A 24,216-nucleotide genomic window follows, 5' to 3' on the forward strand; every position below is an offset into this window, starting at 1 on the left:
TGCATGTTGATTTCCCTTATGAAGCTAGGTTTCTAATGATTACTTGTTTGGACCATGCATGGGACTATATACATTTTCCCATCCCCAAAAATCACCTTTCAAAAAAACAAAAATCTATAAAAAAACAAAGAAAATTGACAATATAATTAGAAATCCTGCACAGCAGCCTCAAATTAAAAGTCCTATATGCTACAGGTTCATCTTCTAATTTAGGCAAGGTAGAGAGAAAAGTTAATACAGCTATGAAATTGAATGAGATCAACAGCATAGACAGGCGGTTTACCACAGAATCTTCCATCCTTTTAATCAAACAACTTTGATTAAACCAGGTTTATGACAACCAGGTTCCAGGTTCTCCATATACAAAGATGAATAAGCATAATCCCTACCCTCAGGCAGCAGACGTTCTTTGTTAAAAAAATAAAGGGGAGATAATGACTAATTTGTGCAACATACTGTGGGAGCACAAAGGAGGTCGTTTCTGGAAGTGGAGTGAAGGCAGAATGGCATTAGGAAAAGCTTCATAGAGAGGGTGAAATTGAGACGAGTCTTGAGATATAAGAAGAGAGAAATTTTATATACATATGTCCAAAAATTATTTCAAAAATGGACTTATTCCTCAAGAAATTTCAACAAAAGTATGATCTGAGGAGGACATAAATGAACCAGAAACAAAAGAATGCCTCGGTAAGGAAGAGATATTGTATTTTTCTCCGCATTTATTTCATACTGTCTGCGTTATCAAATTTCCAAATTCAATTCAGTTCAGCAGATAGCTGTTAATAATCTACTCAATGCTTTATACTATTAGAAAGGTGTTACAAAGGTATTGGAAATTGAACCTGAAAACTTCTTGAATTGGAAATTAAATCGCAAAGATAACCAAATGCATGTTAAATAGGGAGAGATTTAAAAGACTGAGAAAGTACAAGTGAAGGAAATTTTTATTTTAACTAGGGATCAAGGTATTACTAAGAAAATGTCAAAACTCAATTTATCAAGTAATAGAGGTATAACTATATTTAAATGTACAAAGATAAAATTTTTAAAAAGAAAAAGACAGGCCATTGGGGAGAACTTGCAAATATTCTCACAGGCATAGAAAGACATCATAGTTGGAGGTCAGTAAATGAGAAAAGAGAAGAAAGTATGAATCATCAAAATCACCCAGGTGAAGGGAAGATGCATTCAAACAATAGCGTTGACAGAGTTTCCCCCTAGAGATTCTGATTTATTTTGCCTCGGATGAGATCACAGCATTAATATTTTTTTTCCTTTAAATCCTCCATGTGATCTTAATGTGTAGCCAGGATTGAGAACAATTTGACTATAATTGTTCTGTGCCGAATCCTAAAAATGCTAACAGAAAATCTATTTCCCTAAAACAATACAATTTATAAACCTTTTAGACACATTTAAAGTGAATTTATTAAAAACACACTGAAAAATTACAAACATCATTACTCCCTTTGTGCCACCCCATTAAGATTAAAAAAAAAGGTTTTGTATAAGATATTAATACAGTGACAGATTTCTTTTTAGAGGTTAGTCTCTTAATTCCTCTTTTCCTCACAATTAACACTTCAAATACTGCATTTACAGTAAACACTGCCTAGAATTTAACAGTATTCAAAGTAACTTAACTTTTTTTAAGAAACAACATTTTCTATTAGCACGTTTCACTCTAATTTTCATCTGAAATTGTAATTATGCAGGCAAGTTATTTAGATTGATGTATTTCAACTCAAATGCGCCTGTTACAAAGCAGGGAGTTGAACCAAATGACGGAAGAGTCCTCCAACTCTAAATGTTTCAGGACTAGGAGTCTCCTTCAAGCTCTGGTATATATAGAGAAGCAAGCAAGTCAAGTCCATAATTGAAGTTCATTAACAGAGATTTGCACATTGAAGGCAAGAAAACCCTTGTCTTGACCTTAAACCTTAACAGTGCATTGCACACTTTTAAAACTAGGTCACAGCTCTTTAAAAAAATCCTATAGGTTTCTTGCAATTTTAACAAGTCCATGATAATCCCATTCTTAGACTAACAAAAGAGACAAAGATTTGAAAACGCTGCAAGGCAGGTCAGTATATTTTAACAGGTTAAAACTGTCAAAAAAGTGTCTTCCAAATTTAGTACCAGATTAGTGAAGGGAAGGTCTACGTTAGTATCCAAAAGGTAAGGCCGTTCTTAGATGTTTGCTAAAGATGGCAGAGTTGCTTGGTGGCAGGTGTGCAAACTCTGGAGGCGGTAGCCTGAGTTCAGATTTGCCCTTTCTCTAACTGACATCTTGGGTAGGGAGGTTAGCAACTAAGTCTCACTTTCTTTGCCTGTAAATTGCAACTCGTAAAAAGCACCTACTTCACGTAGTACAATTGTGTAAGCAATAATACATGCTGTCTAGCACCAAAGCAATTAATATATATTAGCTGTGATCTTGTAACCCAGAAGGAAAAAAAAGATTCATGTAAAGTTTGTTTTAAGCAAATATTCCTAAGATATGTTAAGCATATACAGTGCAATCCTCAAAATAACATAAAGAAATCTTACTTTTAAAATCTAGCCATAGTATAATTTACCTTAGCCTCAAGAAGAAAATTGCATTTTAACCTTAAAAATGCAGTGAAAATATAATGAAGTGGGACAAACTCTTGACAAACACAGTTTCCTTTAACATATGGCTTTAGGATTGCCTCCATACTAAAGACTTATGGTAATTTGTTTTTTTGTTTTTGTTTTTGAGGAAGATTGGCCCTGAGCTAACATCTGTTGCCAATCTTCCTCCTTTTTTTCCTTTTTTCTCCCCAAAGCCCCAGTAGATAGTTGTGTGTCATAGTTGTACATCCTTCTAGTTGCTCTGTGTGGGACACTGCCTCAGCATGGCTTGATGAGCGGTGTGTAGGTCCATGCCAAGGATCCAAACTGGTAAACCCTAGGCCGACAAAGCGGAGCGCGTAAGCTTAACTGCTACGCCACTGGGCCAGCCCCCTATGGTCATTTTTTATACTGTACTAAAAACATTCTTTAATAATGAATGTCAACTCTGGTCTTTTCCAAATAATTACTTATATTATAATTTAGATGTTTCCTTAAAATAGATATAAAAATCAATTATAGGTAAGAAATCTGCTTATGCACACATATAATCAGAATGTTTGCAAAATAGAATTGTGAGAAATCATTGGTCCATAATAGTAGGTGATTCTCCACATGTTTCACTGCTAGTTAATGGCAGGGCTCAGGACAGGACCCACATTTCTTGACTTAGATAGCTCTGTACTTTTGCATTTATAATTATTACATTTTGCAACTCTGTATTTATTTCAAATTATATTTTGACCACTGTTTTTCCTCCTACTAAACTATAAGCTTCAGCAGGTCTGTTTCATCACCACTGTATTTTAGTAGAATACCAGAAACATAATTGGAACTCAAAAATAAATGTCAAAATTTTAGTGTTATCATATCACTCTACGAGATGGTGTAAATATGAAAATATTATTTTACAAAGATACTGTTTCTAAATTGAAATACTACAGGTGCTAAACATATTAATGATTTACCAATCAGTTGAGTTGTTTCTATTATTCTTAAATGTTTGTATCAATTATAGATAGTTCTAGGTAGAATCTAAGGAATTCTGATATAAAACTTGTTAATACTAGAACAGTACCCGATTCAAAAAAAATGTGCCAAATGGTGACAAGGTTGATGATGATGATAAGGAGAAAATGAAGAAATACCTTTCAGCCCCATGATTTCATTCCAACTGAAACTTAAACTGTATTTCTTTTTATATTGCTAGATATATGTCCATAAACATTTGTTGGGCAGCAAAAATGATTGCACAATTTACCCAAAATTCAAACAATCCAAAATACATTTTTAAATGTTTTTAATGGTTCCTCAGAATCCTCTTTCACAATTAGAAACCTGCTTCTGTTTTCTTTTTTCATTTCTCCTCTGTATACGATCATGTTAATTGTGAGTGCCACTAAAGCCCCCTGCCTTAGTTTTAGCTCCTATATGGATAAATGTAATCACCATTACAGAATTAATTGTATTGTATTTAATGTAACATATTTCACTGAGTGAGGACCTAGAGAGAACCATGTCTGATTTCAAAAAGAAAATAAATTAAAACAAGGAGTACGAATTATTTTTTATAACTTTTTCACATTTTTGTGACTTTTTTTGTTTAATAATTTGACTCATAGGAGTTACAAAAATTATATGTGCCTTTCATCTAGCTTCCCCTGATGATAATGTCTTACATAACCATAGTACATTGCAAATGACTCTTTAAAATAGCCTTTTTAATTTTATTTCATTTGGATTTAGCATATTGGTCTTTAAAAGAATTTTTTAAAAGTGAGAATGAAATCAGTTTATTGTTAACAAACTGTGTATTCCCCCCAAGAAGAGTGTTTGAAAAGCCCCAAAATATTTTTTGACGCTGTGTCCCTCATCTCTATGAACAGCCAATGAACAAATGTGTCAAGTATAGCCATGGAATGTGCTCTTTCCCATTTCTGGAAGGGAAAAGAAGGGTGTCTAAGAAGAACCAGTGTAATCACTTGCTAATTAGCTCAGCCCATATGCCTATAATCTTGAAAATATTCCTATCTAACAGTGATGGTGACATTATAATAGAGATAGCTCCAGCATTTCCCAAACCTAAAGACTAAACAAACTGCCTTTAGAGACAAACCCAAATTACTTCCTGCCTTGCATAAAATTTGATCAGTTGCTGCATTCTCTTACTACCCCTCCCTGGAATATTTAACGATTTAAGAAAATACATGAAATATAGGAAATATTCAAAAGACTGGCCAATAGCTCTATCCCTTAAATATTAAATCACTGTGTACTACATATGATTTTTAAAATTGATGCTAAGTCACGGTGTAAAGACAAAAACATGAAATAAAAACACCATTTTACAACTTATTATCTGTATGACTTTGGGCATATGACTAAATTTTATTGAGCTTTAGATCCAAACTTTATAAAATGAGAGTAAAAGCAACCATCTTGTAGTGCTATTGTAAGGATTAAATAAGGAGTTATATTTAAAGTGTCAGCTAGTATTATGGCTGCTGTGTGGACTGCACTACACAGCTCTAGGTGCTATACGACAAGACTCAGTCCCTATTACCACAGTGCTGGCTCATAGTTCTGCTTAAAAAATTGAAGTAATCATAATGATAATGGTTATTATTAAAAATGATAATCTGGATAATAATAATACATACCTTGTTATACAGGATACATTACTGAGTACCTTTCAAAAACTACGTAAACATTTTATAACACCAGTACTTAAAGAGTAACTTGGTTGGAGAATTGGAAACAATACACTTAGCCCCAGTTGAGGACAGCAAAAGATAAATTCCTGTGGAGAAAATGAACATGAATGGATGGTTATTCTTTCCAACTCTGCAATTCAGGATAGTAGATAGTCACATTTAAGGACAGAGACGAGAGTTGGACACTAAGATCAGATAGAGTCTGAGAGAGATAGGTCATGAAGTCCCAAAGAAGCTACATTTAGGGCACTAGATCAAATGGATACTAAAACTGGGGCAAAGCTCCAGGCAGGAGACAATTTAAAACTGCTAGTACTGAAATCAATCATTTAAGAGCTGTGAAGTCATTGGGTTAAAAAGTACATTCCATTTGAAGCAGAAGTAGTAGCCCAAAGCTACCATCCGCACCACCAGGACGTGAAGGGCCCTCATAGGAAGTAGCCTGAGATGGGACAGTAATGGTGAACTATGCGGTTTCCGAGGCAATTGACTTCCATCCTCTGTAAGTGATTCCCCTTAGTGCTAAGGAAATAAAAATTTCATAACCATTAACTCTATTCCTAATTCAGAGTATGGATAGATCAACACAATTTCATACCACAGCTAAATAAATGACCTAATGTGTGTAAACTCAGTGTCCAAAGAATAGCTCCAACTTTTTGACAAAGCAAGTAAACATCTTCTTCCAGGTTTTCCAGTCTTGGTCTAATTCAGTTCTTGTTCCAATGTTTTATGCATGCTGCAGTTTCATTGTGCCTATATTCTGTGAATTTTGTCAGCATCTCTGTGAAATTGTAAACATTATAAATAACCAATAGATAAACAAGATGTATGTACTAAAATTGCATATCTAAATGAAAAATGGAAATTTCCATTATGAAAAAAAGCATAGTTCTAGGCTCATAAAGAGAACAAATATCTGAATTCTAATCTAGTCTATATAATATATCACAAAATGATAAGCCAATATTTATCATGTATCTATATTTTAGAATATAGCCATCAAAGACTGTATTAACTTATCCATATAGTTCTTTTTTAAAAGAATCACATAAAATGTAGATCAATTATTTTTCTTCTAACTCTATCAAATGCCTTGTCTGAGCTAATTTTTTCCATCCCTTTACTGCACATTAGTTCATTATATCATTGAAATCCAGCTTCTGCCGTGGAAATTATTTTAAGACCACTATTTCCCATTCTTCCTTGGCTGAATACATTTTGCTCAGAATAAAAGTCATAGAAAAAAGTCCTTGGCTGCATAAAAGTCCTTTGTTGGTGCTTTTGAACTCCCTGGTCGTGGACTACAAAGAGTCCAGCGCTCTGCCTCTCACCCCTGTAGAACAGAAATGTCGCCTTTTGTGGATCTGGATATACAGGATACATTACTGAGTGCCTTTAAAAGCTTTGTGAACCTTGATGGAAATCAGAGGTGAAAATGACAGTTCAAATGTCTGGTCTGGGTTTAAGAGAGCCACGGTAATATATTTTTCTTCATAACAGATGCAGATAAAATAGTGAGAGTTGTTCTAACAGTAAAAGCAGGCTCAGACTTACGGTCACCACTCTGTACTCCCCAAAGCTATAGCTCAGTGAACTTAGGAAGCAGACTCACTGCTAAGGGTGCTGGTAGGAGCAAAGAAACCTTGTTATGCTTATCAGGATTGGATAAGGTTTGGATCATCAATGTCTTTAAATTCTGAAATGAATTTTGGATTGAAGTCACCTATTTAAATTACAGTTACTATTTAAGCATGATTAAATTATTCCTACTGATCTTGAAGATCTTTGATTTATCAATGCTTAAGCCAGCCCATAGGTCAAGATAGGTGCCCAACAAATGTCTGTTTTGTTGAAAATGGGATTAGTTTGGAGTTGTATGAGTCAGGATTCATCCAGGGAAGCAGAGGTACAAGGAGTATTACGTGAATGGAGCATTTATTGTATGGATTAGCCCTTCTACAAAATGTGAGAGAAGCTGGGAAATGAAGATATGGAAAGAGGAAGTCAGAAGATCAAAGAAAGAATCAAGAATCATTCCTACTGAATGCCTGCCATGGATGAACAAGTCAGAACTTACAGGGAAATCCGAGGAGCCAAGCACATACAGCCTTCAAAATGGAACTGCAAAGGAGTATTCACTGAAAGAGATCTGAGAAGCCATTTCCTCTGTGCAGCTACCATCTCAGTGGCTCCACAGGCAAGCATCTCCTGCTGGGCCTGGGACCCCAGCAGTCAGCAGGGCCCTCAATCAGGAAGATGAGCTGGAGGTACAGCAGAGAAGTATGAGGCAAGCTGGAACCACTGGGGACTTCTGTGTCTGCCTGTCACTCTCAATGACCCATGAACTTCTGCTAGTAAGAGCCTTTACTTCCCTCCACCTCCAAATCTCACACGAGTTTCTCTATTGGCCAACTCTCACCCTAAACATTGCAGGGTGGGTAATTGTGGACAATGTAGTTTCCAGTTTAAGTTGACAATAGCACAGTTCAGCCCAAGGGGTTTCTTTCCAATGGATACAAAAGTAATTGCACAGTTAAAACTATACGTTAAAGTAATAAGAAAAGGAAAGCTAATGAGTCTTCTGTATACTTCCTAGAAGAATACCTCATGGTTCATTCACCTTACAAAACCAACAAAATGCAAGATGTATAATATTATATCTCATTAAATAAAGATTTATGTATTGATAGAATGTTATTTTGGTAGCATATCCTTGTCCAGAACACTTAAAAATCTGCTCTAAAAATACACGCTTTGGTTTTATAGTTTTAGTGAGATGAAAATTTATATTTCCAGTTTATAAATCCCTGTGTAGAATTTAAAACAATAGTTATCTATCTGAAATTAATCTTGCTCTTGAACAATTATGTCCACTGATGATGGAATTATGTCTTACTAATTTATGGTAACTTACTGGTTTAAGTCTCTGTCTCTTTTTGTAAAATACAAAATTCATCCAGTTTGCATACCCTTCTGGAAGTGATGTATAGTTTTATGGGATGGGTTTGGAAGACATAGGTGGAGTACCATCTGGTCTATGTGCTATTCTCTATTCTTGCTGTCACTGTTCAGGAATAACTTGTCTTTCTTGGTCCTTGCTTTGAGCTGCATATACTCTTAATACTCAGAGCTTAGCCATGGTCTTCAGTTGGCAGGTTCATAGGGATGTTTCATTCTCTTTAGAACCTTCACACTTCTTCTAGCCTTCTTAGTAATTCAGTACTCCTTGAGAGGCTGAAAAATCTTGACCACTAGCCTTCTCAGTCTTGGGAAGCTCAGGAATTCTCAGCTGCTTTCTCCAATCTATTCTGCACTCTGTGAGAAAATGCCCATGCACATTTACCTAGGCACTCACTCAAGCCTGTTACATATGACTTAGTTTGTGTTCCTTAGAAATTAGGGCCTGAGCCAAAGGTTTAAGTTCAAGTACTTCATTTAAGAGTTCAATCCAGAGAGTAGGAATCTGGGACAGAAGGAGCAAAACAGAGAATGATAAGAAGCCATTATAAAGAAGCCTTAGTACATTGGCCATCTCTACAGGCAACTGGATGTCTGATGCCATGGACTGTCTGATATGTATCTTCAGAGACTTCTGCCTAGAGAAAGACTATCTGTTAGCTCCCTCATTCACTGATTGAGAGATTCCCCACAGGGTACTAACTCCTCTGCACTTCTGGATTACACATATGTAAGTGCACAGTCCTGGGACAGGAAATGAGAGGTGCACAGCCCAAGCCTCCACTAAAGCACTGTCACATTTCATTGTGTGAAGCTGACTGACAAAATAGAATAGGTGACCACAGAAGAGTTTGTTACAAGACCAGAAGGAGAGTATTTGAAGGAAAGTTCAGGAGTATCCATCCAATACAGTCCACTCCTTACACCACTCAGATTCCATGTGCCCTCCATTAAATCCAGTTCATCTAAATCCCCTTCAAGGTAATAAACAAGAATCCTTCTACAAATGTTCAATTTGAGGGTTAATAAAACAAGCTGTAGTCCCAGCCACTGTAGCTTAATTCATCCAAAGCCTTAATAGATATTTTTCATTTTCTTTCTCAACCAACCATACCAGGCATTCTTTACCTCCAACAAGTACCTTGGTAGATTTGGAGCCCATGAACAATGAGGTGGCTCAGACTTTTACCCATGAGGGGTCTGAGCTTTTGGTTAACTTGCCCTTCTTGAGAATATTACCCATACACCATTATCATTAGACAAGGAAATACTCAGATCCAGGCAATTGCTTAGGTTTCAGATTTATTTCTTCTTGCCTATATTGTGTAGTATATCCATAACTTTTTATGGTAGTCAGTATATCATCTCTGTAAGTATAGTAGCACCTATTTTTGCCTGCTACTGCAGTGCTACTAAGTGCCAAAATAATCAGATGATAGTTGGAGCTTCAAGATCTGTGGAAACTTTATTGTTTGTCCACTAGTGGATGGGCAGATCCTTCTGCCCACTGCTTTCTCTCATCCCTCCCCCCACCAAAAGAAAGAAACCGACCAAGATATATATCTAGCAGAATCCAAAGTCGAGGGATAGAGCACACACATTCTACAAGTGGTTCCTTCGAAGTGATGGTGAGAAGGTGAGAAAGATCAACCCTATTGCTACCGCATTTTTTTTAGATCTGTGTTCTAGTAGTTAGAGAAAGGACACTATACATTGGCCTTCAGTTCAACACAAATACAGAATAGGACTCCAATCCTGTATGATGTTATCCCCAAGCTGGCACCTTAGCTGAGACTTCAACAAACTATTTCTCCCATTCTCTTAGGCTAGATGATTCAGAATAGTGAGGTATAAAGACCAGTGGATTCCACTTTATGCATCCATCGTCATATCTTTGCCATTAAATGAGGCCCATGGTTTGAGGCAATGTTAGAATATTATGCTACTAGATCAGGCATTATGAAAGCTTTAGATGATGGTTCTGATGGAACCACTGTGAGTGGAGAAAGCAAATCTATATCTAGAGAGGATGGATATTTTTGAAGTAATAGAAATGCTCTACAGTTAGATAACATTGGTTGCACAATTTGGTAAATTTATTAAAAATATTTAAAATAATTATTTAAAATGAGTGAATTTTATGGTATAGCATTTCCTTTTTTTTTTTTATAATTAAAGATTCCCAGAGCAGTGTAGCTTCTGTCTGGCACAACTTTTCATTTGTCATCATAACGAGTGATAAAGGATAAATGCCCTTCAAGAAGGGGAAGATTTTCACATAGCATAGTAAGTAAGGCTAGGCTACAATGAGGAAGAGACTCACAATGTGGGAAATCTTCTAGGCTGGTGAGTGGCTCTACTCCACAGGTTCATTCTGGGATCCAATTTCCTGCTAAATTTGCTGTATCCCCTATAGCCTATGGTTCTTTGTATAGTAGAAGTCTTCATGTCCAGGGCCCAGTTGGCAAGGATCATTCACAATATATTGGTGAGGACTTGGTCACAAGGTCTGTCCTAACTGCAAGGAAGGCTGGGAAGTACAGTGTGGCTGGGCAGTCATGGAACCAGCATGGGTAGGAGGGAGAAGAGATTCTTGTGGAGAGGTTGCAATCTGCACCACAGTGATTAAGTGGTGTTAAGTACTTGGAAGTTAAGTAGTTTTCCTCTAGCTCTATCTTTTTCCAGCTGGATAACAAAAAGCAAGTCAAGACTATTTCCACACCTGAAAAAGGAATATTATGGAAACAAACACACAACAAAACAACAACAAAAGATGAATGTGCATCAGCCCCAGTGACCTAGTGGTTAAGTTTGTCATGCTCTGCTTCAGTGGCCCAAGTTTGGTTCCCAGGTGCAGACCTACACCACTTGTCTGTCAGTGGCCATGCTATGGCAGTGGCTCACATACAAAAAGAGGAAGATTGGCAGCAGATGTTAGCTCAGGGTGAATTTTCCTCAGCCGAAAAAAAAAAAAAAAGATGAATGTGTCTGATGACCTAATATTTGCATTATTTTACACTTCTGCTAAAGAATTTATAAATAGATTCTTCCTTAAGTTAAACTTTGGGTTTTCAGTACACTTCATAATCTGAAAATTGGACTCAGTCTACCTAAATTAATTAGACAAAACATATCCATTTTTTCCAAAATAAAGGTTTCCCTCTAGACATGCCATATTTGTCTACCTTTGTTCATGTTTCTCTCAATCTAGAACAATAACCCTTTCACTCTAATAATGAAGACCATAACTTTTTCTTTAAGAATCAATTTAGTCCCATCTCTTCTATTGTATCTTCACCAACTACTGTAGCACAATTTGATATTTCTTCCCTTAAAACTAAATGGTTACACCATTTTCAAAATAAAAATATCAAGGTATTTCATTCTGAGAAATTAAGTATTCTGATTTTTTTAACTTATTTGTTTGAAACTCTAACAGAGTTAACAAGCAAAATTATCGTATGTTACCATTTGTGTGCATTTGCTTTTTAAAAAGAATGAAATAATGTTATATCACTATATCTTCAAACTCAGAGATTCTTCCCTTAGCCATGTCCAGTCTACTAATAAGTCTATTAAATAAGCCTATTTCTGTTACAGTGTTTTTGATCCCTAACCTCTCTTTTTGTTTCTTTCTTAAGATTTCCATCTCTCTGCTTACATTGTCCATCTGTTCTTGCATACTGTTTATTTTATTCATTAGAGTCCTTAGAGTATTAATTATAGTTGTTTTAAATTCCTGGTCTGATAATTTCAACACCCCTGCCATGTCTGATTCTGATGCTTGCTCTGTCTCTTCAAATTGTGTTGTTTGCCTTTTAGTATGCCTTGTAATTTTTTCTTGATAGCTAGACATGATGTACAGGGTAAAAGGAACAGCATTAAATAGGCCATTAGCAATGTGGTGGTGAGGTAGGGGGAGGGAAAGTGTTCCGTAGTCCTGTGATTAGGTCTCAGTCTTTTACTGAGCCTATGCTTCTGGACTGTGAACTTCACAAGTGCTTCTCAGGTTTATTCTCCCCACTTAATTGGGGAAGATGGCTAGAATGGACTGGATTTGGATATAAGCATACTATGGAGATATTGCAGACTTGATTCCAGACCACCGTAACAAAGCGATTTTTGCAATAGAGTCACACAAATTTTTTGGTTTCCCGTGAATATACAAGTTGTTTAGACAGTACTGTAGTCTACTAAGTGTGGAATAGCATTATGTCTAAAAAACCCAATATACATACCTTAGTTAAAAATACTTTATTGCTAAAAAATGCTAACCATCATCTGAGCCTTTAGCAAGTTGTAATCTTTTTGCTGGTGGAGGGTCTTGTAAAAAAAACACAGTATCTGTGAGGGGCAATAAAATGAAGTATGCCTGTATTTCCTTTCCCCGGTGTTAGGCTCTGATCATACCCCCGCAGATTAGACTCTGGTTATAGTTTCCCCTGAGAACAGCCCTTGTTAAGAAGAAGGAAATGCTCTGGTGTATTTCAAAACGGTTCCATTTCCCCTCTCCCTGCAGGACACACAAGGAGATCTTTCTCCGATATTTACTGTGGGGACCTGGGCAAGCTCCTGGAGGTAAATCTCATTATATTGCAGGAGGCCCTCTTATGACTGGGTCCCCCTGGCGTTTTTAACTCTTAGACTTGTCCACACAGAGCCTCCAGAAATTGTCAACTGCAGTTCAGGTTTTCCTGTGTTGGTACTGGTTCCCATGGCAGTTTGTGCTCCTAAGTCTCTGCTCCAGTAAGTCTGGACTCTCTGTAGTCACCTGTCTGCCTCTCCAATCTTGACAGCAGTGGCTTGCCCTGTGTCCTCCCCTCTCTTATGGAGTCAAGAAGATTGATTGATTTTTCATAGTATTTAGCTTTTTATTGTTGTTGAGATAAGTGGCGACTTCTAAACTCCTTACATGAGAAACTGTATGAAATTATATCTAGAATTCTGTTTTATAATCTATTGTCCATCCTATGCTTGGTCCAATGCCCATAAATATTTGTTGAATAAATATATTAGAAGCTTAAGCACAGAAACTTTATTTTACGCTCCTTTTCTATTTTGCCCAGGGTTGATTGTATATCCTAGGTTAAGAGTTCGGGCTCTGGGCTGTAATACTCCGCCAGCAATTAGAATACCTAGCATCCAAACCTTGGTTTCTAAATACCTTTTCCAAGCAAAAGGAATCAGTGCACCTTGAAGAAATGGCTGAATCCAAGGCTGGGCTTGAGGAAGTATGGAATGAGGCTGGACCATCTTGTTATACTAAGTAAGTTAGCACTTACTAAAAAAAAAAAAAAACAAAAAAAACAGAAAAAAAATGATGAGCAGATGTTAAAAATGTGGGGACTCACAATGGCTAAATCTTGGCAAGTTTGAGCATTTTAAATAAGTAGTGACAAAAATGGTTTTTAAACCATTGAATAAAATAAGAATCCCTGAGTTCATACTGATAATTTATTTGTAAAAAGGGAAATGCTTGTTTTATAAAGAATGCCAGTTAATAAATGAGGAGGAATAAGATCACTTTTTTTGAAACAGTTATAGTAATAATTTATTGAAGCAGGAATCACCAAAGGATGCAAAGATAATCAAAGATACTAGGTGAGAGTTGAAAAGGAACAGGATAATTTTATGTTATTTTTAATTACAAATGGGAATATGGTAACTTTATAGTGGAAGAAAACGTGATAACCAATTTAACCAAGTGATCAAAGTCAGCAGAACCAATAATGCTCAAACTTGCATCAGGCACCCCTAATGCGATACGGTGAGAAGGACACAGCATTGCTTATGGAGTATTCCTACCAAAAATAGATAACTTGAATGTAATCACGAGGAAACTTTAGAGAAACCCAAATCAAGAGACATTCCGTAGAAGAATGTGCATGTACTTTTCAAAAATATTCATGTCGTGAAGTCTTCCAGATTGAAGAATAAAGAAGCACAAGTAACCGCTCTCTGTGGCCTTATATTGGATCCTAGCTCAGTGAAAATTACAACAGCTATAACTGACAGTACTGGGACAATTAATGAATTTCAACATGTATTGCATATTAAATAATAAGAACTGTATAATTAAATAATAGAACTGTATAAATGTAAAATATCGTGAATTTGATAATTGTACTGTGATTTTGAAAAAGAAAATACCCTTATTCTTAAAAAAACATGGTAAAATATTTAGGGGTAAAGTAAATGGGATAGAGTAAGTGTGGCAAAAAATTGATTTAAGTGTAAGTTATAAGAGAGTATTTTGTATTATTCTTTAAATTCTCCTATAAACTTCAAATTATTTTTAAATAATTTTGCTTAAAAAAACTTTTTAAATGAGTAGGGAAATTATGGGATATTTATTCTTACTGGTTTAGATTTATAACCTACTCTACAACATATGATTAACTGTGTGCCTTTGGGCAAGTTGCTTAATATATCTAAGCCCTATTTTCTCACTTATAAATAATATGCTAATAGTACTTATTTCGTAGAGTTGTACAAAGGAAGACATGAAGAAATATTTTTAAATTGTTAGCAAAGTGCCTGACAGTAAACACCTAAAAAATGTCAGCTATAATTATTATGCTATAATAATAACAATAATAACAATGAGGCATTTGTTCATTATAACTTATATTTTATTATATATTCAGTGTGAGACTTCAAATAATTCTCAGAAATACTTCCCTTAAAGATTTGGTCTCATAATTTAACATTGCATAGCCATGTCAGCCAACGTATGCCAGATTTGAAAGACAGATTTGTCAAATATTCATAAACTTTTTATTATTGGGTCAAATCCACATTCATTTCTAATCATATTTGGTTTTCTCCAGTGAATGGTCTCCTGAGTGTATGACTTTTAGAGTAATGCCTTCCCCACGTATCTGTGATTAATAAATTACCTTGGTTTCATAGTATATGATATACCAATATTTCATGTTTTATTTATCTATGCATATGAAAATGGCCTTGTCTGATATCCACAATTGAATTGAAATAAAATATGTTAGTTTTAAATATCCAAAAATAAGTATTATTTCTGTAATTGATACTTTAGTATGCTGAAATAATAATTAAATTGAATCTTATGCTATTTAAATCAAAGCAAACACTGTCCTATTTAAAATGTGAGAAAATGGTCACTTGGACCATTAGCAATTATCCTTAAATAATTGTAAGCAAATTATTTTAGGGATTATAGTTTACTGAAGGATGTTTTTATTTTGTATAATATTAAACAGATTTTTAGTGTATACTGTTAAATAGATTTATAATAAATGTATAATATATAAGATAGGAAAATACTATCCATGGACTGGCAGTATATAGTTATTTAAATGTTATGATAGTGGCAGATTGTTATAAGGATGATTTGAAAATGACTAGAAATTATCAGTAGAGAAATAACTTCATTTTATTACAAATTTCAGATAATTTTAATTATTGCTATGATTTTAAACCTAAAGAACTTGTTGATTTAATTGTTAATTTTCCCTTTATCGCTTTAATTTTGGATATGTGCTTTAGTGAAGGATTGTGTGTGTGCAAATTCCTTCATACAATTGATGTCGTGGCCTTTTTCTGATTACAACTAGCATGTAAGTAGTGATGCAAATGGGATAGAGCTTGATTGTGCTTTTAATACCCATTAATTCATTATGGAATGGTACCTAGTGATCTTTTAATTTAGTATTTTTGTTTTGAAGAGACTGTGGTATAGATAGTCTGATTACAAGTGAAGATATCCAAGTGGCTAATAGTGTGGGATTTTCTAAAGTCTTAGCTCACAAATTATTCTCCAGATGACTGTAATCTTTGGTGATAAGTGATCATTTATTTGATCATATTTACTTTTCAATATTATAATTGAAGACAATCACAGCAATTGTTTTACATATTATTGCGAGAATTGAATGAGATAAAGCATCTTTAACAGTAATGACAATTTCTAGAAGATGGTAAATACTCAGTAAACATTAATGAAAATATTGAACATGGTGACCATAATAGTGATGATGATATTATGAAACTATTCCAAGACCTTAGAGCTAGTAGTTGGTATATGTTTTTCAACTATAGCAAGTTTTCTCTATTTACCCCACAGGGGTCATTGTACAGTCGTGCACCACAGAACAACGTTTTGGTCAATGATGGGCTGCATATACCAAAGTGGTCACTAAGATTAGTACCATATAGCCTAGATGTGTAGTAGGCTATACCATCTAGGTTCGTGTAAGTTCACTCTATGATGTTCGCACAATGTTGAAGTTGCCCCATGACACATTTCTCAGAATGTATCTCCGTTGTCAATTGATGCATGACTGTATTAAAGAAATTTTGCTGTAAAATAAGAAAATTGTGTAATTAAAATCCATGGTATTAGATTAAGGGTTTAACTCGCAAAAATGTGGTGTGGGTCAAAATTGTATAATTTGTTAATGAGCTGGCACTAAAGAAACAAAATATGGTGTTAAATAAGAATGCTAAAATTTATTCCAAGTATGACATTACTCTCTACATAAAGAATATGAGAAGAGTTTAGGGAATAGGAGGCTATGTAAGTCATTCTTTATGCATTCCATCACATAACTATATAAAACGTCCCATTGGAAATACAGTCTAAGAAAAGCTCTCTGTTTTGAGAAAAGACACCCTGTGTTCCATTGGAATTAGTTATGACATCAATTTGGAATTCAGATAATGTCTATTCTTTGTATGGTTATATATATTTATTATATTGAATATCAGCATTGTTATTTATATTCTAAAATTTTACTTGATGATGACTCATTAATGGAAGCTAAAAGTAATATTTATATCTGTCCTAACCTTTAGTCTAGTATATAAGCCACAATTTTATTAGATATTTTCATGTATCATTTGACTAAAAACTATGAATGGTTTTACTTTACTTCATTCACTTATAGCTCTAATTTTCTTAAAAAAGAAGTTGAGTTTAGTTTTTCAGTGTTGAGTACCATCATTTTTTAAAAATTACTTTTCTGAAGTTACAAACAATCTTTGAATAAAGAAGTCATTCTTAATTTTCATTAAAATGAGTTCCAGGGTTACATTAATCTCACTTTGTACTTAAATGAGTAGAATTTGTGAAAATAGAATTAAGGTATTTTAACTGTATCATTAAATGATGTATGGTTTGTATCAAAACTTCAACCATTGCCAGGGTCCAAACCAATTTATTATGAAGTCCATGTACATAAGTTGGGTGATTAGAAACATAAAAGAAAAAGGCTTTTGGATGGATAGTTTCTATAATAATACATCAAAGAAGCTAAGAAACAAGTACTATTAGGTGAACTTGAGAGATCCATTAGAACAGGAGAACATTGGAAGTTTCCTAAAACTATCTGATCTTAGTATTTGAAGAAATGAACAAGTGTCTTCATGCTGTTACTTGTTAATTGAACGAAACCAGTGGGTGGGTCCTAGATCATGATATTAGTAAAATGTCAAAAATCTTGAGAAATCTAGAAAAGGATTAAACAGCTTCACGGTAGTTGGGGCTAATTCTGTTAAATATAAATATAAACATATAAATATAAATATATGAATATAAATATGTGACATATGAGAATGAAAAACTACTCCATGTACTCTACACCTCCTAATATAAGAAATAAATCACGGCATTCTCTTTATTTTCGCTGTACTTTTTTTTTTTTGGAAGAGTCAAGATAACCCTAAAGATATTCTTATTGTTTAAAACTGTATGGATTGCAATGAAAGCTGAATGTGAGTATCTAAACTGCAATTTTTCAAAATGATTACCACATGCAGAGTAGCCGTTGTAATATTTCTATTTCCTATGCCATTAGTCTAGAAACAGTAAAGTTCCTGCTGACATTCTTATAAGAGATGTGGACAAACTGGAGGAAAGTTCAAGATCCCCTTTGGTAAAACAAAACGAACATCCCCACACTGTACAGTAGATGAGCAGCACTGTTTTGTGTAGCTTGATAAAGAAAGGATCATAGAAGAAGTACAAAGAAGTTTTGATCTCCAGACTTAAATCCTTAATTTTGCTGCATGTAATGTATTCTGCACATTTTAAATACAGTGCCTTTGTGTGAATCATGGACAATATCTCACTTTTGAAAGTTAAATCAAATTGTATGAAATAACAATTCTGAGCATAGCAGAGCATAGCATAGCATTCCTTGTATTAACAAAGAAATTGACTTGTATTTTAAGCTAATGTTTAGATTAGAACACAGTGAAAAATTTTTTTAAATCTACTTTTTAAAAAACCAATCTATATAACTTACAACATTAAGAAAGAGTGTATCAATAAGTTTGGTCTTAAAAATCTTTAACCTCAGAAATACTTACCCATTCTAAGTACCATGCATGGAAACATTGCTATATATTTAGGAAAAAATAACTTCTGTGATTGGGCAGAAATCTCAGATTTCTAATGGTATTTCAAAAGGACCATGGAACAAATAAGTTTGAGCTCTAATTTATCAGCTTTTATATGCTGGTATATTATAAAGTTCCTGTTGTTGCATGCCATCAAAATGGTCTTATATAATGGACTCGATGCATCTGTATTTCCATTTTATTCTTTGAATCTGGTTTAAAAATAACTATGGGAAGGGGGAGTCTCTATGACTTTGGCTTCTTTGAGTAATTTAATGTATGAATCTTGCTGCTTTCTTTTCTTTTCTTTATTTACATGTCCATGTCTTATAATTTGCATTCTTATCTTCTACATGGAATATTATAAAATTTTAATAATTAAATTACAGTAATATAGCTTCTGAAAATTCAGAGAAATATGAAAGTAAAATAAAAATTTTCAGTAATCACTAACAACTACCTAGAGATAATCATTTTTTCAAACTTGGGTGAATCTCCTCAAATATTTTTTCTCAGGTCATATACTACTATAAGATGGGGAAGATAATGTATAATTTTGAATCTTGTTTATTGATGTCTTTATTTTTATTTGATATTTCATTTCAATGTTGTAACAATGCTTTGAAAATATTTCCTATGGCTGCAAAATTATCCTTTATATTGTTGTAATTTTATGTTATCTATTTTTGACATTAAGTTACTCCCAATATTTTTTCCTATAAGTAATAGTTTGACAAACATCTTTATTCGTAAATTTCCTAACATTTTCTTAAAGGATAGTACTAGACAAAATCAGTCAGTTAAAAGGAATGGAGCTTTATCAACAAAAGAAGCAAACTTCCAATAGAGATAACATGTTGAGTAAACCATTCTAATGGGGTTTCTCCGCTGCTGACCTTTTGTCAATATTTTTGTTATTGTGTTCTGGACCACCTTTGTTTTTTCTTAACCTCTTCCTGGAAATGAGATGCCTAAAACAAATCTCTGTATTCTAAAAGACCAGAGACACAACCAATATTAAGCCTTGCTGTGACCATAAGAATATAAGCGATTTAGATAACACATTTCCCAACCAGCTCGACTTTGTGATATCTTGACTCAAATGATGAGGCCTCTGAATTTTGGTTGCTTCTTGAACAGATGTCAATCAGCACTGCAGCTTTTGGGGGCATTTGCTCTGGAGTCTTCCATGTGGCCTAAGATTTTTCCCCAGTGAATTTTCAAAGTAAATCAAAATGAAGTTTTGACCATATATCAAACCTCTTCAGGGCTCATTACTGCTTTTCCAGTCGTGGGGATGTGTGCAATATTTCCCAGCTTAGCACAGTCTGTGAATTTAATTAGCATGCTGTTTACTTCCTTATTCCCATCATTAATGAGCTTGTTTAAAAGAACTGGACCTACCACTAACCCTGGTAGCAGGCCTCTAGACATCACCTCCCTCCTAGAAAAACTGCCATTTTTTCTGAACTCTTTTATGTGATACTTCAACCAATTTTCACTCTATGTAAAAATGTTCATTTTCAAGCTTATTTAAGCTAATTCTTTGAGTGAAATTTTATAAGATACGCCATCCTTTTGCTTTGCTGAAATCAAGATATACCACATCTATTGCTGCTTTCATCTATTAATCTCATGACTTGATCCACAAGGAAAAAAAAGCAATTAAATTTGCCTGGCATGATTTTTTCTTTGTAAAATCATACTGCTTGCTTTTCATAATTCATTTATCCTCTAGATGTCTTCCAATATTTATCTTAGGATTTGTCTCCTTATTTTACTAAGCGTTGAGATGACTCCTGCTCTCCTTTTAAGAAAACAGAGGCTTGTTTGCTCATAGCTTTCTCTTTTATGGTCTTGAGTTACCTGTGAAAATAAACAAAGCTGAATTTCATCATTGGGAAGCAAGCTCACTGAACAGATTATGCCTCCCTTTTCTATCTTGAAAATGTGGCACAAAATCACTATTTTTGTTATTTCTCAACATTCTGGATTGTATGGTGGAAAAACAAAATGGTTGATTTCTAAAATGACCCTGTCTTCCTTGTGTTTAACAAGATCTTCATTACATGCTAATTGCTTCAACTTCCTACCTATGCTTTATTTTTTGTGAGTTTTTTTTTTTTGCTTTTGTTAAAGATAATTTTAGAAAGCAGGTCAATATCGTAGTCATTTCAAAGTCTTTGTGGATTTCATTATCTTCTCCTCATTAATTAGTATATATATATAATCCTTATTTATTTCTTTGAAAATCCCTTTGGATATTATTAACATATCATTTTCCTTTTCTTTTTTATATTTTTTCTGATGTTTCCTTTTCACTAAAAAGCTTATCTCATTATTTGTATTTTTAAAATTTGGAGTCTATTGATCTTTCCTTCAGCTGCTATACTTTTTCTCCCTCCATTTCTACACTTCATCCCTGAAATAACATTATTTATGTTCATCACTGGGTATACTTAATTTACGGCATTTGGAAATATTAGATCTCTTCTGGAATCCATTAAATTTATTTTCCCTTAGCAATAATTAACATATTCTGAGTCTCTAAAAATTTTCAAAGTGAGTCAAATACAATCTCCCTTTACACATCCCCCATTCCTAGACAGGCTAAGATTGGACGATTTTAAATCCAAGAGTGGGGGAAGGTGTTTAAAGGTGAACAGTTGAGAAGTTATTCCAAGATTCCTGGCAGGAGTGAATAGAGGCTGTCTTTAAAGCAGAATTGGAATAGAGTGGAGTGAGTAGATTTTAAAGATATATAATCATCCTTGACAACTGAGAATATTCAGGAAGATGGGTTTCCTTCTCCTTGCTGTCATTTCTCTTTCTACTGTGGTAGGCTAAATCAGTGCTTTACAAAATTATTGTGCACGTTACTTACCTGGAGATCTTGTTAGAATCAGAATCTGACTCATTAAGTTGGGGCTGAGCCTGAGATTCTGCGTTACTAACAAGCCCCCATGTGATGCCAATGCTGATGACACTGGTTCTCAAGTCACACATTGACTAGCAAGTGACGAGATGTCTGTCTGGAATCTCTGAGAAAGGACACCCTGTACTACACTCAATCTAAGAAAGAACACTTCCTAAACCATTGACACTAAAAGCATACCTGTTTTGCGTTCCATTCCTAAAGAATCTATCATAACTCATATTGATATGAGTGAAAGTATTTTAAAGTATTATCCTTAACAAATAATATATTTGCACTCAAATCGACATATAAAAAGCTGAACATATCTAATGTTTACAACTTGATGAGTTTGGGGATAAGTATACACCTGTGAAATCATCACCACCATAAAAGCCATAAAAATATCTATCACCTTCCAAAGTTTCCTCCTGCCATTTTATTATTATTATTGTTATTGTTATTTTGTGTGTATGTGTAATAACACTTAACATAAGATCTACCCTCTTAGCAAATGCTAAGCATACAATACAGTATTGTTAACTACAGGCAACCCCCAGCCACTGGCAACCACCATTCTACTCTCTGTTTCTATAAGCTGGGCTTTTTTGGGTTCCACATATAAGTGAGATCACACAGTATTTGTCTTTCTCTGTCTGATTATTTCACTTGCCCTAAAGGTTTTTGCATGTTGTCACAAATAGTGGAGTTTCCTTTTTCATGGCTGAATAGTATTCTATTGTACATATATATACCACATTTTCTTTATACATTCATCCGTCGATGGACATTTAGGTTGTTTCCATGTCTTGGCTATTGTGAATAATGCTGCAGTGAACATGGAAGTGCAGATATCTCTTTGATATCCTGTTTTCCTTTCGTTTGGATATATATGCAGAGACAAGATTGCTGGATCATATGGTAGTTCTATTTTTAATTTTTCAAGGAACCTCTGTACTGTTTTCCATAGTGGTTGTACCAACTTACATGCCTACCAACAGTGTAGAAGGGTTCTCTTTTCTTCACACCCTTGCAGGCGTTTATTATCTCTTGTCTTTTGACAATAGCCATTCTAACAGGTGTGAGGTGATATCTCACTGTGGTTTTAATTTGCGTTTCCCTAATGATTAGTGATATCCAACTCCCTTTCATGTACCTATTGGCTATTTGTATGTCTTCTTTGGAGATATACATTAAGCCCCTATCAGATATATGGTTTGCAAATATTTTTTCCCATTTCATAGGTAGCCTTTATATTTTGTTGACTGTTTCCTTTGCTGTGCAGAAGCTTTTTCAGTTTGATGTAGTCCTACTTGTTTATTTTTTATTTTGTTGCCTATTTTTTTGTAATATCCAAAAAATCATTGCCAAGACCAGTGAAAAGTTTTTTCCCTCTATTTTCTTCTAGGAGTTTTACAATTTCAGGTCTTATATTTAAGTCTTTAATCTGTTTTGAGTTGATTTTTGTGTATGGTATAAGATGAGTCCAACTTCATTTTTTTGCATGTGGTTTTCCAATTTTCCCACCGTTTACTGAAGAGACTATCCTTTCCCCATCGTGTATTCTTGGTGCTGTTGTCAAAAATTAGTTGACTATATATGCATGGGTTTATTTCTGGGCTCTCTATTCTGTTCCGTTGGTCTATGTGTCCAGAGAATGTTTAAGAGCATCTCTTTTTCTCTTGCACTCCTTATATGTTTTATATGTATATATAATGTGTATATATATAAATGTATATGTACATATAAAACACATTTATATATGTAAACTTTATATATAATTATATATATTATATATATATAAACAGGAACAAATTTTTAATACACATGTATATTAAAATACATAAATATTTGTATAAAGTCTATATTCATATATTATAATTTTACCTTCCTTATAAATTTTATTGAGATATAATTGTATGCACAATGCTAGCCTCGTAAATTGAGTAGTGAAGTGTTTCCTCTTCATCTATATTCAGAAATATTTTGTGTAGAATTGCTGTTATTTCTTCTTGAAATATTTGGTAGAATTTCAGTTCTAGAGTTCTCTTTGGGAAAGACTTTACTGAGAGATTAAATGCATTTGATAGCTATCGGGCAAATCAGATTGTTTCTTCCCGAGTTAAGTTTGGTAGTTTATATTTTTCAAGGCATTTCAATATTTCATCTAAATTGTCAAATTTGCAAGCATAGTATGATATTCTCTTATTAACTTTTTAACGTTTGCAGGATGAGTAGTGATTAACCCTTTTGCATTCCTCATATTAGTGACTTGTATTCTCTCTCTTTTCTTATCTATTGAGGAAGGATTTATTCATTTTTTTAAAAAAACCTCTAAGCAACCAATTTTTGGCTTTGTTAAGTTTCTCTTTTATTTGTCTCTGTTCATGTTTTACTAATATTTGTTCTGATCTTTATATTTCTTTTCTTCTGCTTACATTGAGTTTACTTCATTTTGTTTTTTTCTTTTTGACATTGATTCTCAGATCATTTATTTCAGATTTTTCTTCTGTTCTAATGTAAGTATTTAATATAAATACCTCTCTAAGCACTGTTTTAGCTGTATCCACAAATTTTGTTTCATAATTTTTATTATTATTTAGTTGAAAATATTGTCTAATTTCCTTTCTGATTTCTTCTTTGACCCATAGGCTA

This window comes from Ceratotherium simum, chromosome 20 (assembly GCF_057802395.1).
Source record: "Ceratotherium simum simum isolate JZ-2026a chromosome 20, ASM5780239v1, whole genome shotgun sequence".
Classification (NCBI taxonomy): Eukaryota; Metazoa; Chordata; class Mammalia; order Perissodactyla; family Rhinocerotidae; genus Ceratotherium; species Ceratotherium simum.